Below are 19,121 nucleotides of genomic sequence, written 5' to 3'. Positions count from 1 at the left end.
ATTGTTGTCACTGGCGGCATATATCTGCTTCTGGCTCTCAAGCCACTTGCGAACAAAGGCGTTGCGACAGAGGCGGGTACTGGTGGAATAACAAGCATCATACGTTAAACCCCAGTGGGCTGATTATTTGTACGGCAGTTCACCTCCACTGTCATTGTTATATAACCAGTACCGGTGTATGAGATTGTTAGCCTGGCCTATGCAGACCTTCACTGTGCTTCATGTGAGGTCTGCAGTGAGGCAAAGTATAAGCTAATATTCATTCCAAAATATCAAGCCTTTATTCACTTAGTCAGTTTGTTTTCACCTCACACAACAGGACAATCCCACAACCTGAATACTAAGCTATGGTTGAATGAAATTTGATATGCCTTAGTTATGAGCTAGGAATAAGCCTCCTTGGTTACTAGCCAAATCAATCCTCAAATCTGACCACACAGTAGCTACCTGGCCATCAAATGAAGTGAATGGGGTTAGGGATCTGTCAGCTAATAAAATAAAGCAGTAAACTGAGTAAAGCTGGAAAAAACAACTTAATATGGCAGACAGAGGTGCCTACTATTCACTCGCTGGATGCAGTGGTCAGTCTAAAATGTTAGGACTAAGTAGCTTAGTCCCAGGCCACTACCCTCCTGTATAAATGAGACAACATGGGACTAGATGATGATGATAATCCTACGTTTCCCCATAAGAAGCATAGGAGCCTGGGGCTAGGCAAGTTGGTCCAGACATTTAAGAAGGGAGTGACCAGCCTCACTCATCCCTAAGTGGCACTCTGTAAGCAATGAACCCCAACCACCCCTTGGATATAAACCTTCACCGGCTCAATCCGATTAGAGCTCCGTAATTACCCACTAAATCACCAGACGCCAAAATTTGGTTATATGGTTACCACCCAGAGTAGTAAATGGTTTCCTGGTGTACAGGAAGCCATTTGGCTTGTCACTCAGTGTAGAGTTATCCACAGGCAGAATGAAGAGGAAAGAATGAAGGAAAGAAAGACAGAAGAGGGAGTGTAAAGTCACCCATAGGCAGAAGGATGAGGAAAGAATGAAGGGAAGAAAGACAGACAAGGATAGAAGGAAAGAAGGATGGAGGAAAGGAAAGTGCAGACACCCAAAAGCAGCACTACAACGAGTGAGTGGATGGCGGCACCCCCAACTAACTCTTATTCTTGATACTTCCAGACGATTTTATCCAACTTAAGAGAGAGACCACACATCAAGGAATTAATGAAGGTTCTATTCAACCCATCCAGTACAAACAGCTCCTCTAGGACTGAGAAAATCACCCTAAAGTAGCAAGAATTACACAGAAACTACATTCTCAGAATGAATGGGTTAATAATGTAACTTGTGAGTACAGTGGTTTCTTGTGGACGTCACAGTATAATACAGTATTTACCGGTACCTATACGTCTATCATCCACTCCATTTTTGCTGAATCAGGGGCACAGAGGTCTTGAGTATGGCATAAAATATATCTATATATCACACATCTCATTGTGTTTGCCCCATCAGGAGCACAGAGGCCTGGAGCAAGTCAATTTACCTCCTAATTTTCAGGCAGAGTGATCAGACACTTTGGCATAAGTGGCCTTCTAAGTGTCCAATAAACCCCATACGAAAACATCAAAATGGGTAATTTAAAACCATGCTTACTATACATGTACTGTAACAACAAAAACAGCAAAAGAACCTACGTGGGTGGCACAGGATATTCCTTGCTCGGCTCTGAGGAGCTGGCCTTCGGCTCATTAGTTTTTTCCTGCAAAAGAAAGGCGGCTTACATTAATGCCTGTCAGCAACATGACAGGTAATCATAAGAGGACCACACATGGTGGTTCTGTGCACCCTGAGTGGAACATTTGTAGCATCCATCAGGAAGCCAAACCTCCTCACATCTGCCTGCACCTTGGCATGGGAAGGACCCTGGTCTGACCCTGGTGGGACACTGTTTACCACAAGGGGATGCCAGTTCCCAACATGGTGTATATATTGTACTGCACTTCCAGGGCCATTCAACAAAAGCAGTTGCTTACCTATGATCAACAAATCTACTCGGCGAGACAGACCAGCGTTAAGCAACAACAACCATACGAGGCTCAGTAACCCTTTTGATCCGGTGATGCATTTCCTACTTTATTCTTACTACAGTGCCTCATACATTTTTTTTTTTTTTCCAGCTTAGGAAGCTTCTTTTCCTGAATACCATCATATTCTGGTATTGCACCTCAACATTTATGATGGAGAGACAGTAATTTCAGACCAAAATTAATGTGAACAGGGAACAGCATGCATGATGGAGAAGGAGAGGAAAGGAGAGGAGAGGAGAGGAGGGGAGAGGAGAGGAGAGGAGAGGTGAGGAGAAGAGGGGAGAGGATAAGACAGATAACTGCTACTGTGAAAATCATCCCTGTATATCCTTAACAATTAATAATGAACAATGATGTGGTGTGTGTGTGTGTGTGTGTGTGTGGGGGGGGGGAAATGACATTGATAAACAGCTTTAGAAACAGTGAAAACTGAGATGAGTGAGTTTGTCAAATAAGGAATTACTGTAAAGCTGCATACTGTCTGCAAGTGGACTGACCACATAGCCTATATATCAATTATTATTGAGTACCTATAGGTCTCTCCACCACTACACACATAAATGTTGTGTATGAAAGCACTCTAAATAAGACTCTGTAAGATCATTAGAATATGACCATTCACACAGCACTTGCTCAGCACATATCCTAGACTTTGAGTAAGGGCTGACTACACTGGACTGGCATCTTACTTGTTCCACTTGTGAGGAATGGTCTTCTTCTTTCAATATAGCCTGGTCTGCTAAGAACTGGTCTGCTGTTATCGATGACTGGGCATCCCATACAGATGACTGATCTACCGTGGACTGGTATCCTGGCACCGACGATTGGCCTCCCCATGCTGAGGATTGGTCACCTTCCCCCTCGTCATCCTCTGTGTTGAAGCTCTTTAGTGACTGGTCTGCCACTGCTGAAGATTGGCCTCCCCACTGTGAGGTCTGGTCCGGCTCCTCCTCCTCATCTTCAGATTTGAAAACTGATGAATTCTCAAAATCAGTGAGGGAACGGCTCAGCTGACAAGCCACTGCATAGGTTAAGGCTGCTCTCTTTTTTCCTGTTTTCATTTCATACTTGAGTTTCCTTCCTTCAACCTAGAGAAGGAAAGGGGAAATTTTAATGGATAACTCAATATACAGATTCATATTCAAAGTGGATTACATCTCATCACCTCTACCTTGGTGATTCATTCTGTACTTTACACCTTGATATCCTCCTGTATGTTAGCTACTGGCCATATGGAGAGGATGGAGAATGAGACTGACTAGAAGAGTGTATGTGTGTGAGGTGGAGGGGGAGACCAAGGATGAGATGGAGGGATGAAGAAAAATATGAAAGAGGTGCGAGCTGGATGGAAGGCAGCCAAACAGAAAAAGACAGAGCAACATGCAAGCAATTTGTATGGCCACTCCTTAGAGGATTAAGGTGTCTAGTGATAGACGGAAAGATACAGATGTTATTGATGAAAACTATATTAATATCAAAACCATATAAACAATATATAAGTAAATATTAATGTGCAACTGAGCCTCCTACGCCACCCAGAATACAGCCCAGGTTGACATTTATACATGCAAGCATAAATAAAAATGATGCCATATTTCCCCTTAATGAATCCCAATACTGAAGCTGGTCATGGTACCACTGATGTTTTCTATGAAGAGGGAGCTAAACCAAATGATAAAATCTGCCAAGTTTGTCACAACAGTTCTGAAAGCTGTTGGGATAAAAAATCTGAGACGTGTGTTAAGTTTTTTAACAATGGGAAAGTCTAAGCTTTGACTCTGACTCTTGTTACTTGTGAATGAATAATTTACCAAGGAGAGATGACTGTGTGGCTAGTTTCCAAGCTTGTGGCTACAATTAACTCTAGTAGATGCAACCCTAGCTCATCTGAATGTCAACCCAGTAGACTGCAGGCCAAAATGGTCCTTCTTCCACAGCTCACCATCCTTATTTTGTGGGACAGGGAGGGGACAAGAAACATTTGTAAAACCAGGCAGTCCCACCACCCAGTTATACCTGTGACACCACATGAAAGTGTCTCTTTAGCACCATGGTGTCAGGCTAATGGTAAATGCAGCTGAACCACATTCAACTCCTTCAGGCCAGGCGGCGTCCTTTTTTTTCATTTATTCTTGCCGTCACCACGTGATTCTATTCAGTTTTGCAATAGCCTCACATACTGATGGAGTTTAATAAGACTATATATACAATCCATCCAGTACATCAGTGTCAAACTATTCTTGCTACTGCCTAACAATTTCACCCTGCTTGGGAAGGGTGGGAAGTTTCTCACCCCACAAGGATGAATGTTCACCAACCAACACTCACATCATTTCCTTATTTAATGCCTAATTTTGTCAAACTTACATAATTGACACTTTAAACTTACTCTTGTCCAATGCAGATAACCCTTACTTAATTCTTTACTTGTCCAATTCAGATAACTTTGACTTTATGCTATCCAATTCACACAACTCTTACTTTACGTTTAATCTTCTCCAGTTCCGTTTCAGCTGCAGTTTTGCTCCTGCGAACTCGCTTCCTAAATCGAGGCGAGAGGTCCTCCGAAGTCACTGAAGTCTTTCCCATGTTCAGTAGCATCACGTCTCTGTTGAAAAAAGTAGTAGTAGTAGTAGATAGTTGTAACTCTAAGCTCATCTGAATTTAAATCCAACAGATTGCAGGTTGCAGTTCACCACTCAGCTTTCTGGGGACAGGGAGGGAGTTAAGGGATACCTGCACAACCAGGCAGTGAAGCCACCCAGTTGTGTCAGTGTCACTGCATGAAGGTGCCTCTTTCCAGGACTGGAGAGAAAAAAAAAAAAAAAAAGCACCCACCCACTCACCCACACTCTGTAGCTTCCTTATTAAGCTGATACCCTCATAACAGAAAACACAACTTTAGAATTCCTAACCAAACACTCCTTCAATGCAGTCCACACACTTTCCAAGTCCATTTGCTTCCAAATCAGACCCAAACTTCTCCAATACTCTGAAAAAAAAAAAGTTAGTTTTACGCCAGGTACCCCTTTTCTGGATAAGGGCTAAGACGTTGCCCCTGGGTTGAGGACTTTGGTTTGGAGCGTGTAGCATTTTATGACCGGATGCCCTTCCTGATGTCTACCAATGACCCTTGGGTGGATTCGATCCTCCGACCCTACGGTCAGAGCGGAGCGCTCTAACCCACTGAGCCACGGCTGCTACTCTTATTTATCTGCCACTGCTTTGTTTCTCGCTTTTCTATTCTATCTATCTATCTACTGTACAGCCCGACGCCCTAATCCTGCAAAGGGTGGCAGCAGACAAAACGCCTCATTTGACTGCCCTCCCCCCCAACTCCCTCCCCGCTCCCTCATATACCTCTCAACTCCATCCCTCCACCTCATCCTCGATCTTCCCCTCCCTCCACTTCACCCACATACACCCTCTTAGTCAGTCTTTCATTCTCGATTCTCTCCACATGTCCAAACCACCTCAGTGTATTTCTCCTAATTTTCTCAACCACATCCACATCCACTCCACAATGTTCCTTCACTTCTTCACTCGTCAACCTGTCCCTCCACGTCACTCCACATGCTCCTCTCAAGGAACTCATTTCCACTGCTCTCACTCTTGACCTGTTCCCCTCTACCAGGGTCCATGCCTCGCTTCCATACGTCAGGGTAGGGATCACAATACTATCATGCAATGACTTCTTAACTTCCATACTCACCTCCCTTGCTTTTCAAATTTCAATATTTCACTCTCAGTACTCTTCACATCCTACATCCTCCAAGCTCCTCTTAACTCACCTTGAATGATACAAGCATATGGTCAGATATACCACTGTACCATTTTCTTGATGCAAAAAAAAAAGAAAAAAAGAAAAAAAAATTATCACTACAGACCTAAACAAACTACCTTAGTCAATAGTTTCTATATAAAAATGTTGCTTTACTCATTATCATTTGTCATATGGTTTATTAGTATCCAAAATCTACATATCTATTTACCTACAGCCAGATGCTTCAATTATCTGAAATAAAATAATACAATAATGTCGATACTTCACCCTATTTCATAATTTAGAATTCCATACATCATCATCATCATCATCCAGACCGCCTTTCCCACCTTAGGGCTGGGTGAGGAGTAGTAATGTCCAGACAGCTCAAATTTGCCCAATCCAATGGGCGGGCCACACTTCCATTCACTCATCATTCAAGCCCCTGGAATCCTGGTTCTATCGGATACGCCAAAAACATTCACCAAGTTCTGTAGCTTCACATAAACATATCCAATTGAGTTAATCCGGACGCTGCCACGTTAAGAAGGGGTGTCAAATCCCTGATCATGCACTTCTCCTCACAACATTCATCCAGCCAGCTCAGTCTCTTGTCAGTTCCCTAGTCTCATCAACTTCCAAACCTCTCTTCCTCACACACTTACCCATCATATCTCTCCACTTTCTCCTTGGCCTACCTAGCCTCCTCCCTCCTTCAAATTCGCTCAGATATACCTTTTTCACCACTCTATTGTTATCCATTCTCTCCACATGACCATACAATCTCAGTACACTCTCTTCGATTCTGGTGTCCACAGACTTCCTCACTCCACATCTTTCACAAATCACATTCTTTCTTCTCACTTTTTCCTTTCAGTTTTAACTGGAGGGTTTGGGGGGGGGGGAGCCTTCTTGCATTACTATATATCCTTATCCTTCAGCATGTAGGAGAAGGTCTCGTTGTCAAAGTCTACTCGGTAACAAGCAGCCTCGAAAGGACCATGAGATCTGTTGCTGTTTGCTTTCGTTTAATTGTCCTTTGTAACATATCCCACTCACACCTGTACTTGTTCATTACAAGACCTTTTCTAAATTCAATATAGGTTAATATTCTTAAAATGGCAGGAACAAACTAGGAAAAAACATCAACACAATGAAGGGGTTAAGTTTATTAGTGACTTAGCACGAGATTCTGAACACTTAAACTTCTCACCTTCTATGCGTCATGAACGAGACTCTTGGTGTCGGTATCGTTGTAGACATAGCCTTTGTTTCAAAGAAAGCCACTTCAAGTCTGTGTAAGTATGCAGTCCAAAGCTTGAACACTGTGCGACGAAACACATCTGAGGCACCCAGTCGGCACATTGCATTGGTCCACTCGTGAAGCACAATGTTGTACATCTCATAGCTGGTCCAGTTGTTTAGCTCTTGTACCTTCCCCTTGTCACCTGAAAATGTACATCATCATCATCACCACGACCACCACCACCACCACCATCATCAACACAGACCTCGTTTTCCACCCAAGGATGGATTACGGTAGGGTTCTGTGTGCTAGAAAAATCTGGTAAGAATGAGAGCTAACAAATATACAGCCCAGCACAAGCTCACTGACACTTTTCTGCCAGCTGTGGCAATGGAAGTTGTTATATGAACCATTTATATGTGATAGCAATATGAAGCACACAACAAAACTGCATGAGGAGGAAGGACTTCTTTTTTTTTTAATAACAGAACAGAGAAAGGAAAAACAAATGAATAAAAAAATAATCCATACACCAGATTACAGTACTGGTGTCCTCCATTCATAAAAAATCTGTAACAATTGGACTTGAACAGCTGTAGGTTGAAGTTTGGGGGGAAATAACTCTGGGGAAGCGAGTGCCAATGAGATGAAGTTCGGGGAATAAGAGATTTCTGATAAGCATAAGTTCTGCAATATGGCAGTGTGATATTCCAGTCATGAGTGCTACCAGATGCCCACATAGCACAGGGGAAGGAATGGTGTTGTAAATGGTTTCTTGGCTTACAGGAAATCATTTGGCTTGTCACTCAATGTAAAGCAGATATTTTTCAAATTGAGGTATTACACTACAGCCTCCATTAACCCCTTCACTGTTAGGGAACCTCCTATGCTGAAAATTCAACTTAAGTGTACAAAATGCACCCCTGGATCAAAGGGCTTAATTAGATACAAAATTACGGCAGTGTGTAGATCATTTAACTTTTCGTTGCTCCCAGGAAATGTGTTAACTGGAAGGTAGATACGTGTGTGCTTCGAGAGTAAGATCATAAAGACTTGAATAGGTTTATTGTTGTTGTGGTCCCAGGCTCATTTGGATGTGAACTCAGTTGGCTGCTGGCTGAAGTTGTCCTTTACCTGAAATCCAATGCCCTCCTCTTGTGGGGTGGGGAGCTGAAAGGTGCTTGTATATCCAGGCAGCTCCACCACCCAGTCACACCGGTGGAAGCGCATGAAGGCATCTTTCATCAGCACCACCCACCTGTGGTGCTGATAAAGGATGCCTTCATGTGGTGCCACTGATATAAATGAGCATCTTCACTGCCCAGTTGTACAGATATCCCTCAGTTCCCTCCAAATGAATGGTGGACTGTAAGAGGACAACTTAAGCCTATAGGCCATTGGGTTCACAATTCAGGTGAGTCAGAGGCCACAACCACGACACCAACAACACCTAGTTCCTCTCAGACGGTACGAAAGAGTCAGTTTAAGTCTAGAGTCTCCTGGGTTCAAGTTCCTGATAAACCTGCAGCCACAACAGCAAGAACAAGTGCCACTCACCTGCTCCCTCGTGATTGCTAACATCGTCCTGCATCATCCTGCCAGCAGAAATGAGGCGAGAGCGGTCCACCAGACAAATTTCCTCCTGGCTCAGCGTCTCTCTATAACCAACCACCACCATCTGACACTCATCACATATTTGCTCACCCTCTACGAAGCAGAAACTATTCGCACCACACTCTTGGCATGTCTCGGTCATACCTGTACTACCCTGTGAGGTGGGGGGGGAAAGAATATACATTAATTTCTCACCTTATCATATTCCAGTAGATTTCCCTTACAAAAAAAGTGACCTTTACATAATCAACCTGATAGCTATGATGTACACACAGCAAAAAAACTATCGTTACAGGGGGTTCCGATGTGTTTCATACTGAACAACCTGGCTGTCTCGCTAGGGTTGGTAAGCCTGACAGTGGGTGAGTTGCCAAATAGGACGAGGTAGAAATATGCATGGGAGAAGCAATGGATATAGCTTATAATAAATATGCAACAAACACACGCAGGGATACCAATGGAGGAGGCTGTTATCAAAAACCTTCATTCGTGTGTCATTTTATATCGCGCAGAAGGTGTAACGATAGTTTTTTTGTTGTGTGTACATCATATGATGGTAAACTTGTAGCTGTGATGTATACCACACAAGCAATTTTTTTTTTTTTTTTGAATGGGCATGCTACATATTTCTCCCACATGTCATCATACCTTCGCCACAGCTGAACTAAGGTGAATAATGAACTCATATTTGTTTTTCCTATACTTTTCCATGCACTCTTTCATTTCATTCAATTCGTTTAGTTTTTGAAGGCTCCAACATGCTTGCATGCATCGGCCTTGGTCACCTAATGGCGGCTCTCTATGCTGCTCGATCCATGGCAGCCTCCCTGTTTGGTCCCTTAACTCTGACGTCATAGTTAATATACTCGTCCCACGTCTTTTTCGGTCTACCCCTTGCAACTCCACCCCCAATATTAACGCTTTTCGCTTTCTGCACCCAATTATTATCCCCCATCCTCTCCAAATGCCCAAACCATCTCAATACGAACAAAATTTATTTTTGTGATAAAAAAAAGAAAATTTCCACTTTTTTTTTTCTTGGCACGTGGAATAGACAAGGAAACCTAATGCCACAGTTGCCGTGTTAACAGCTTCCACTATCTGTCTACAGCCGTTTGTTTTAATTCCAGAAAGAGTGGCCATAAATTAAATGCCTCCATGTCACCCTGTCTTCCACCATCAGGGTGTCCCCCTCTCACACACACCCTCATCTATTTACCACACCTCTCCACCACAGGAAACTCAAACGTAAAATACATCCAAGTCAACACTGAGACTCCCATACTGTTGCACATCTTATTACAGTTTCCAGCAACTGTTGAGAAATAATTAGTTGGTTCTGGCATCTGTTTTAGCTTCCAGTGCATAGAAAACATCAGCAGTACCACAGCCAACCACAACATAAGGACTCAACAAAAGGATGAATGGCATACCTTGAACTGATCTGAAGTGATTTGCTTGAAAACATAAACTAGCCTCCAGTGAAGAGAACATGACTGTCATATACACATCAAGCTCAACATCCCTTGTCACATAACGCTCTTATTCCCCTCGTAATAGGTAGTACGCATCCCCTGACATAAACCGTCCATATACTTCTCATAATATTCAGTAAAACCTCGTTAAGTCGACCCCGCAGATGGAGGAATTTCCGGTAAGTTGAACTCTGACAGTGGTGTGACTTAGTGTTTATTCAAAGAGTTACTCCATGGTTGTTCAATCTGTATGTGGATGGGGTTATAAATGGAAAGAGATACAAGGTGGGGCAGTGGATGCTGGAGCGGTCCTAATGAAAAAGGGCAATGTGTGTGGAAACTCCCTGTATAGTACAGTCCTATTGTTTGCGGTGGATGTTGGAGCAGCCCTAATGAGAGAGGGCAGTGTGAGGAAACTCCTTGTACAGTTGTCTGCAGATGATACTGTGTTGTTGAGTGAAGACAAAGGGGAGCTGCAAGGCTTGGTGAATGAGTTTGGGAGAGTGTCAGAAACGGAATCTATTGGTGAATGTAGAGAAGAGTAAAGTTACGGTCTTTGAGAGAAATGAAGTCACTGAATGTAGCTACAGTGAGGTTAGATGAGGAAATAGAAAATGTGAGTGCATTTAAGTACTTGGGTAGTATGATGAGTAAGGATGGAACTTTAGAGGGTGAACTACTTGAAAGAGTACAACAACGAAAAAAAGTTGCTGGTTCTTTGAAAGCAGTGATAAGAAACAGGGAAGTGAGCATAGAAGTGAAAAAGTTACTGCACGGCTGTATTGTGATACCAATCCTAATGCATGGATGTGAACTCTGGACCTTGCTGGAGGGACAGAAGTCAAGAGTGAGAGCAGTGGAAATGAGTTACTGTATTTGAGAGGAGCATGTGGAGTCACATGGAGAGAGAGACTGACAAATGAAGAAGTGAAGGAGCATTGTGGTGTGGATGTGGATGCGATAGGAAGCGTTAGGAGAAACATACTGAGGTACGGTAGTTTGGCCATGTGGAGAGGACGGAGAGCGAGAGACTGACGAGGATAGGGTATGTGAATGAGGTGGAGGGGGGGGAGAGGAAGGGGGAGACCAAGGATGAGATGGAGAGAAGAGGTATAGGAGAGAGGGGGGTGTGAACTGGGAGCACGGCAGTGAAATGGTGGGGGACAGGGCGACATGGAGGCAATTTATTTGTGGCCACCCCTTAAGGGATTAAGGTGTCTGACAATAGAGAGATAGACTGATATTTCAAGTGTTACATTTAAGTTTCTCATATTCCAAGTGTTACAATTTAGCTTAATCAACTGTAAAGTGAAGTAATAAGTGCAGAACTTTACGTAATTAAGTGACTGTTGCACTCCTCCACCTATGCAACCTCCTATCCTAGCCTAGCCTATGACATGCACCGAATTGTTTTAGCTGTTTATTTTCACTTCTTAATAAATCCTTCTTTAGTGTTAATAAACAAGTAATCACATAATTTGTGACTATTGTGGGAGGTAATACTGGTACAGTACAGTACTGCATAGGTTTTTCTGCAATTAGGCCTATTTCCGGTTAGTCGGAAAATTCAGTGAGTCGAACTAACCTAGAGCCCCATACACTCTTATTATGGGCTTACTGTATGAATATTTTATGGGGAAATTTAAAAAAAAATCAATGACAAATGCTCAATGAAAACAAGGTACTTCTGCGCAGCTTCGGACAGCCATGAGATCTGATTAGTTGGGTTAGATACTGTATTTGGGTTGGGTTACATTAGTTAAGATTATGCAGTTGGGGTAATGACACAAAAAACTGCTGAGAAACATGAAGCATGCCTTGACAAATACTGGGGAAACCAAAGTCAGAAATTTAACTATAAAAAACAATTAACCTCCTTGCATGCTGACCACCCAAGCCATATTAAACTGCCCTTATGATAACTTAGGAATCAGGAGTCACAACCACTTTGAGTCTCTTCCGGCACAATGTCTATGGCAATTTATGGTAACACTTTCATTAAGACTGGGTTTGATTGGTTAGGTTGTAAAAAACTGAATAACCTTAACTACTGGAAACTAAAAATTTTGGAAAATTGAAACGCAAAAAGGCTGAGAAAATATAAATGCACGAATTTTCTGAAAGTACCCTCAGGAGCCACAACTGTAATTCAAGTATTTTTAAGTGTTTTATGTTTATAACTTACTTCCTAACACTTTTCTTCTTTGACATTTCCTTTGCAAATGACCCCTGGGGTTATTAACGATCCCCAGAAGGGGGGAATAATGACCTCCAGCGGGAAAGGAGTTCATCAGCAACGTGTCATGGAAAGAAGTTTCAGTAAATGGTCAGATATTAACAAAACATTTCAAACTACTTTTCAAGTTCTGGCGCCCGTTACACTTACCCCCTAAAGCACTTCTACCGTATTGGTATCCCTAGTCTCAGCTAAATTGATCACAGTTTTGAATGACAACTTGACCTGTCCAAACTTGCTGCTCTTGCCTGCTGCCCTGCTGAGTAAAATACGATGAAGTCTACTTACCTCTTATTTATTTTGTGCATTTTGTTGGGCCAGTGTCTCATGGTCTAGGCCTATAATGCACAAAACCGTTGTTTATAGGTATTAACAGCAGCTCCAATGGCCGTACTCGCAAAATTAGCACGTGGACGTGTTACAAGGGCACTGGCACACGTACGAACACGGAAAGCTTCAAATTCCACGTGCAATTTGTAAATCTTCTCAGCGCCATGTGAATCCACCTGCCGCCACTACCCCTCGGCCTCGGGATTGCCATTGCTTCGGCTCCCTGGTGTTATTGTTCTGACTATATAAGGTGTTTTCTCCTCATAATATATCTTCTTGTCCTCTAGATTCAAATAATGTATTTCCCATTCCTATTTTCCTGTCTGGTAAAAATTTCGGGATGATTCTGTTTCGCCTCAAGGTGGTCATTTATCTATCCATTTATTGCTAGGCACCTCACTGACGTAAGGGGTGGCTATGAACGCATGGCCTCCGAGTCATTTTGTCCTTTGCTATGTTTTCTCCAGTTCACCCCCGCCCCTTCTCTCTCATACCTCTCCATCTCATCTTCATCTCCGCCTTTCATTCTCCATCCTCTCAACATGGTCAATCCATCTCAGATTTTCGAGCACATTCCTATCAACACCACAACGCTCCTTCACATCATTTGTCAGCCTGTCTCTAACTCCACATGTTCTTCTCAATTAATTCATTTCCATTGCTCCCTTTTGAATTATGATGTGTCCATACAACAAGATCCAAATTTCACTTTCATATCTTAGAGTGGAGGACAGAGGATCACAATACTGTACTGTCATGCAGCAACTTTTTTACTTTATACTCACTTTCCTGTACCTTGCCAATACTCTCAGTGAACCAGCAACCTTTCTTCATTGCTGTACTCTTTAATACACTCCATCCTCTGAATTTCCATCCACACTCACCACAGCACCTAATAACTTCAAGACACATTCACTTTCCTCAGCATCCAATCTTGCCATACACAATACTCCATGATTTCATTCCTGTACAGGGCAGAACTTCACTTTGTTATTTATTTTTGAGTCTCATATCCAGGCTTGTTCACCATGCCTTGAAACTCCTATTCATCCTCAATTAATAGCATAGCATCATCAGCAAACAATAGCACCAACAATTTCATCACCCATCTCTATCACTGGCACTGATGAGCCTACATGTGGTGGCACTATGCATCCTGGGTGGAGCAGCTGTGGCAATCATCAAGAAGCCAAACCTTCTCAGCTTTCCCTGCATCTCACTACGGGCAGGACTCAGGTCTGACCATGGCAAGAAATGTCCACTACAAACAAGCATCGCTTCCCTACATGGTGTATGTACTGTACTGTACCTGCAGGATGTCCCCTCAGCAGTTGCTTGCCCATGGTCAATGGGTCTGCTTGGCCAGCCAGACCAGGGTTAAGCAACAGTAACAACCTTTCACTATAAATTGTTCCACACTATGACATTCATGGAGGAAGATATTGACATACTGGTCTTAATTTACTGATTCTTTATTTATTATTTACCGTACCAGGTATCGGAAATAGTTTTGAAGTGCATATCGCAGAAAGTGTATGGTAAGACACAAGGTTATATTCTAAGTGTTCTGGGAGATTTCAGGACACCTTTTATAATTTACTCTGCAACTTACACTTCAATATCCTCTTGCATATTACTGAAGCAAACAATACTTGATATTAACTTACAAACAAGAGAACGTTAAGTGCCACAAGCAAATTAAATCACTAATGGAACAGTGTTAAGAATCCTCCAAGTTCACTCAGTATATTACCCACAGATGTAAACAGTGATGAATAGGGCTGCTCTCTCGTAGCTGAGGGAGGCACAGTGTAGCAATCCCAAATAAAAGCAGCTGCTATATGTGAAAAATACAACACGCATATCCTCCACAGTTTGTCCACACTCTTGGTGTAATTACCAGTACAGTACTGCATTTAAAAATCAAAACTTGTAACCCCTTATGTCAGATGACATATTTTCACTTTCCTCATGGTATCCCATGAAATTTGTCCAGAGGACATTTTTCACTACATTCTTGTTACCCAACAATTTTTATTCAGCTTGAGATTTTATTTATACAGTAACTGGAGAGGTTATATTATCTGTTCAACCATGGGACATTTTACCATTTTACAGTATCCATGCTACCCAAGACAATTTTTACACAGTTTGAGATACTTTTCAAACAGAGAGGCTAGATATACTTTTTTAAAAACCTTTTTTACTATAGCGATCTCCATCAAAATGAATAAAATCATCTGGATATACCAAAAAAATTACATGGAAAATTATGTCTATAAGGTGAAGGGAGCTGAACCCTCAGACCAGTGCTGACAGAAGACATTGGCTGGGTTTGTCTATCACAAACTGATCACACTTTTCCTCTCAGGAATTTCCATCAGATTAACCCCTTTATTACAATCATGGTGTTAAAGAGGGATGCCTTTAGGTGGAGTCAAGCAGTTGGTTATATAATATCCCTCAATTCCAGCGGTGAGGGTGTTACTTGTTATTGAAGTTTACATTCAACCTCTGCAGTCTGATAAATTCTTTCCTCAGCTGAATGTCACAACACTAAAATTATGTCAATTATAGTAAGGGAGTTGAAAAGGAACTGGAAAGATGAGGAATGAAGGGTGCTGGGGGGTAGGGAGGAAGGGGAAGGAAGAGACAGGGAGGGAAGGATGAGAAGAAGAGATGGAGGAAAAAATGTAAGAGAAAGCGGGAGGGGTGGAGGATGGGGGAGGAAGTAACAATGGGAGGACAGGAGGGAAAGAGGAGGATGGCAGGAAGAAAAAGGAAGGAGAGGGAGGGAGGAAGACAAGGAGAAGGGAGGAAGATGGACAGGGGAGTATGACGAGGTGAGGAAAGGAAAAAAAAAAAAGTGGGGGGGAGAGGGACAGGAAGAAAGGAGATGGGGGGAGGGGAAGAGGATGGAGGTATGGGAGGGTCAGGATGGGTAAAGGAAGACAGAGACAAGGATACAGCTGAAGAAAGGGATAGGAAGCAATCCCATGAAGGATGGGGCAATAGAAGGGGAGGTAGTATACAGCACAAGGAAAGGCATAAGACATCTTAATCATTCTCTCTCTCTCTCTCTCTCTACTTACTTAACCCCTTCACTAAGATAGCATCTATTTTTGTTTCTGCTACCCCCATATGATTATATGTACAGTATTTGGCTTCAAAGAAGACCTCTCTCAGAAATGAAGGGTGACAGAAAGGCCTCTATTCCCCTCTTCAGTACAAGACTGCTCTCCATTAATCTCAATACAAGCATCTGGTGATAGCAAGAATATACCTGAAATTATGCCATCAGAATAAAGAGGTCAGCAAACACAAAAACACACACAGTTGCTTTTACTCAGCACACACATACACATGCACACACAGTGGCCTTGTCTGCTGCAGCTGATTACACAACTTTTAAACATGCATTAATGCAGCTAAACCCCTTCAATCCAGGCACATCATTTATATCTACTCACGCTGCTACCAGACAATTTTACTCAGCTGAGGAGAGAACCCTAGTGTACAGTAAGAAGGAGATTAATCAAAGCTACACATAACAGCTCACCATCTTACCTAAGCAGAGATCTTCGTCTATTTTATGCATACTGTAGTTCCAACAGCTGAATGGCAGAAAATGACAATACTCCAGCATAGCAGTCTTTCCATAAAACTTCCGTATAACTAGCAGCATATTCTAGTGCTAATCTCTTGTTATAGCTCAACACTGAACATGGATGGAGGGCACTTTTACACCAACTTAAAACTGACATATTGTAGCTCAAAAAAATCTCTCCTACGCTAAATAAAATCAACTGGTAATAGTTAGAATAAAATATGTCCTCAGATTGAAGGGGTGAATGACAATACTCTGCTGAACCATTTTTGATTAAGATACAAGGAGAACAAATTTTCACATAAACGTGGGTGGAACTTCACAAACAAAATCACGATAAATTGTGTTGTAACTATATTTTCACACGAAGGGAACTTGCCAGGAAAATTTCTACATTTATGTGTCTCTGCAGGGGGAACAAAGAGAGGAAAAACAGTATATTCCTGTCTCTCTCTCTTTCCTCCTACAAAAAATATTCTTTATGGGAGGAAAACTAATACAGGGTACACTCTCCTTTCGCTCTACCATGCAATTTCTCACGTGTTGTGGGAATGGCTCAGTGTTATCAATGTTTGCTGTGCACCATTTATTTATTTCCTCCTCTCACTGTCACACCTATGCCTCCAACAGCAAACTGAGCCTCATCACATAAGATACCAAGTAAGTTTCTGGCTGAATTTTATAGGCAACCCTGTATTAGTCTTGGCTGGAGGGACAAGGAAAAGAGAATACACTATTTCTTTTGTCCCTTGTTCATCCTGCAGAAATAATACCATAGTTACAATGCTGAATTTGCCATAAGTTTGTCTGCGAATTCGGACACCTACACTCCCCATAAAACTTACACCTCTAGCGACAGCACGCATCCATCCACACCGATATCTACACAGTACATATATACTGTATTTATATATTTATATTATATAAATCTATACTGTATATAACTATCATAAATTATCAAAATATATTGGAAGCAAAAATTGAATGAAAGTAAATGACCTGTCTCATTACAAAGGTCACACTAAAGTTAAAGGAACGGTCGTATATATCGTAGTCACTTACCAACATCAGTTAATATACTGTATATATAAAATCAATATACAATTCTTTGGGTACAAATGTAAACTAGCAGCACCACTCTGAAGCAATACTCACTTTTTCTAGCATCGTCATGCTTCATTAACTTATGTTTGTATTCTCACTGGTTTACGAGACTTTCTCACACTTCTTTCCTCTTGATTTATACTGCCTATTAAACCTTACTATTGTCTTGCATGCTGTCTGTTTTTTAACTCTGCTCTACCAACACATCTTTCTATGTAGTTTCGGGGATATTTCCATTAACAGAGGGTTTAATGAAGGTTATACCTAACCTCATTTTTTAAAGTCTCTCTTGCAATAGTAGTTGTAGACCCAGGTTCATCTGAAATGTAAACCTGGTGGACTTCAGGCTCAAGTTACCCTTCTCCCATGCTCCACCATCCTCCATTTGGGGGAGGGGAAATAGTCAATGGTCATTTGTATAACCAGATAGGTAAGATGCCCAGGTATATCAGTCTCAAGACATGAAGGTGTCCCTCTCCAGCACAACGTACATAAACAGTCTGTTAGTGGTAAGAATTAAATACACAATGCCAGGTACATCATGGGACTGAAGGGGTTAATATCAACACTCTGCATCAAGATAATATTAAAGTAACACTGACAGATAAACACGGTGAGGATGAGGTGTTGGTGAGCCTCCTTAACTGATAAGAATATGACCTGTTGCCAGATATGATGTGTGAAATTCTCTATCTCTCATACTTATCTATTGGTGCCCTTTTTATTAAGTGCCTAAAATTAACCTCGACATTTATGGGGCAGCTGCTCCGATTGGCAGTTCCTGTGGGCTCACAAGTTGAAAAGCACACTATCGACCAAAGGGTTAAGTGTTTGATCCCACCCTGACATCAACAAGGGCATCCAGTCACACACTACTGTACTATACTATCCACTCCAATGTAAATGATAACTGCCAATCTCATTTTACCCCCTCCAGATCACAGGGGTTCAAAACTACGCTGCCAAGCCTGCAACATTACAGTACAGGTAGGAGACCGACTTACTGTATTATGCCATCAACAACATTTAGCTTGATACAAGACCATCAAGTAATGGAACCATTCCATGGAACTGAACCCTTATAGGCCATACCTAACTGGACTACCTTAACTGGCTAGACCACCAGGTATCCATATTTCACTGCCACACAACACCTGCTAAGACAATTTTGAAATACAGAGATGATGTGGGTAGCATTCATATTTCACACACACAATAAACCCGACAACAGGGAAAATATTTATGAGAAAACGTGCTTATTGCCTCCAACCAAGTGGCACTACTGGTCTATACCTCTACCATTCTTCGTGGTGATGAAGAGAAGGATGAGAGTGGCCGGCCATGCAGCAGCTCTATGTAATTAAGTTAATAACCCTTTCAGCACAAGCACGTCTTTTATATTTTCTTCTTGCTAGGCTTACAATTTTTTTTATATTTTATTCTTGCCATTGTGGAGCATCTTTTATACACCATTTTGTTCTTGACACACCTACAATTCAGAACAACTTTTATATTTCAAGCTCACCAAAACAGGACATCTCTGATATCTCTCGTCACATTTATTTTCAAGGACATCTTCCATATTTCATTTTTGGTATTACTGTACATGAGATCTTTTATATCTAATTCTTGCCCTGTTCATACTTAAGGA

This window comes from Coenobita brevimanus, chromosome 42 (genome assembly GCF_032717465.1).
Source record: "Coenobita brevimanus isolate Jiangsu-jjx chromosome 42, ASM3271746v2, whole genome shotgun sequence".
Lineage (NCBI taxonomy): Eukaryota > Metazoa > Arthropoda > Malacostraca > Decapoda > Coenobitidae > Coenobita > Coenobita brevimanus.
This window is presented reverse-complemented; position numbering follows the sequence as displayed.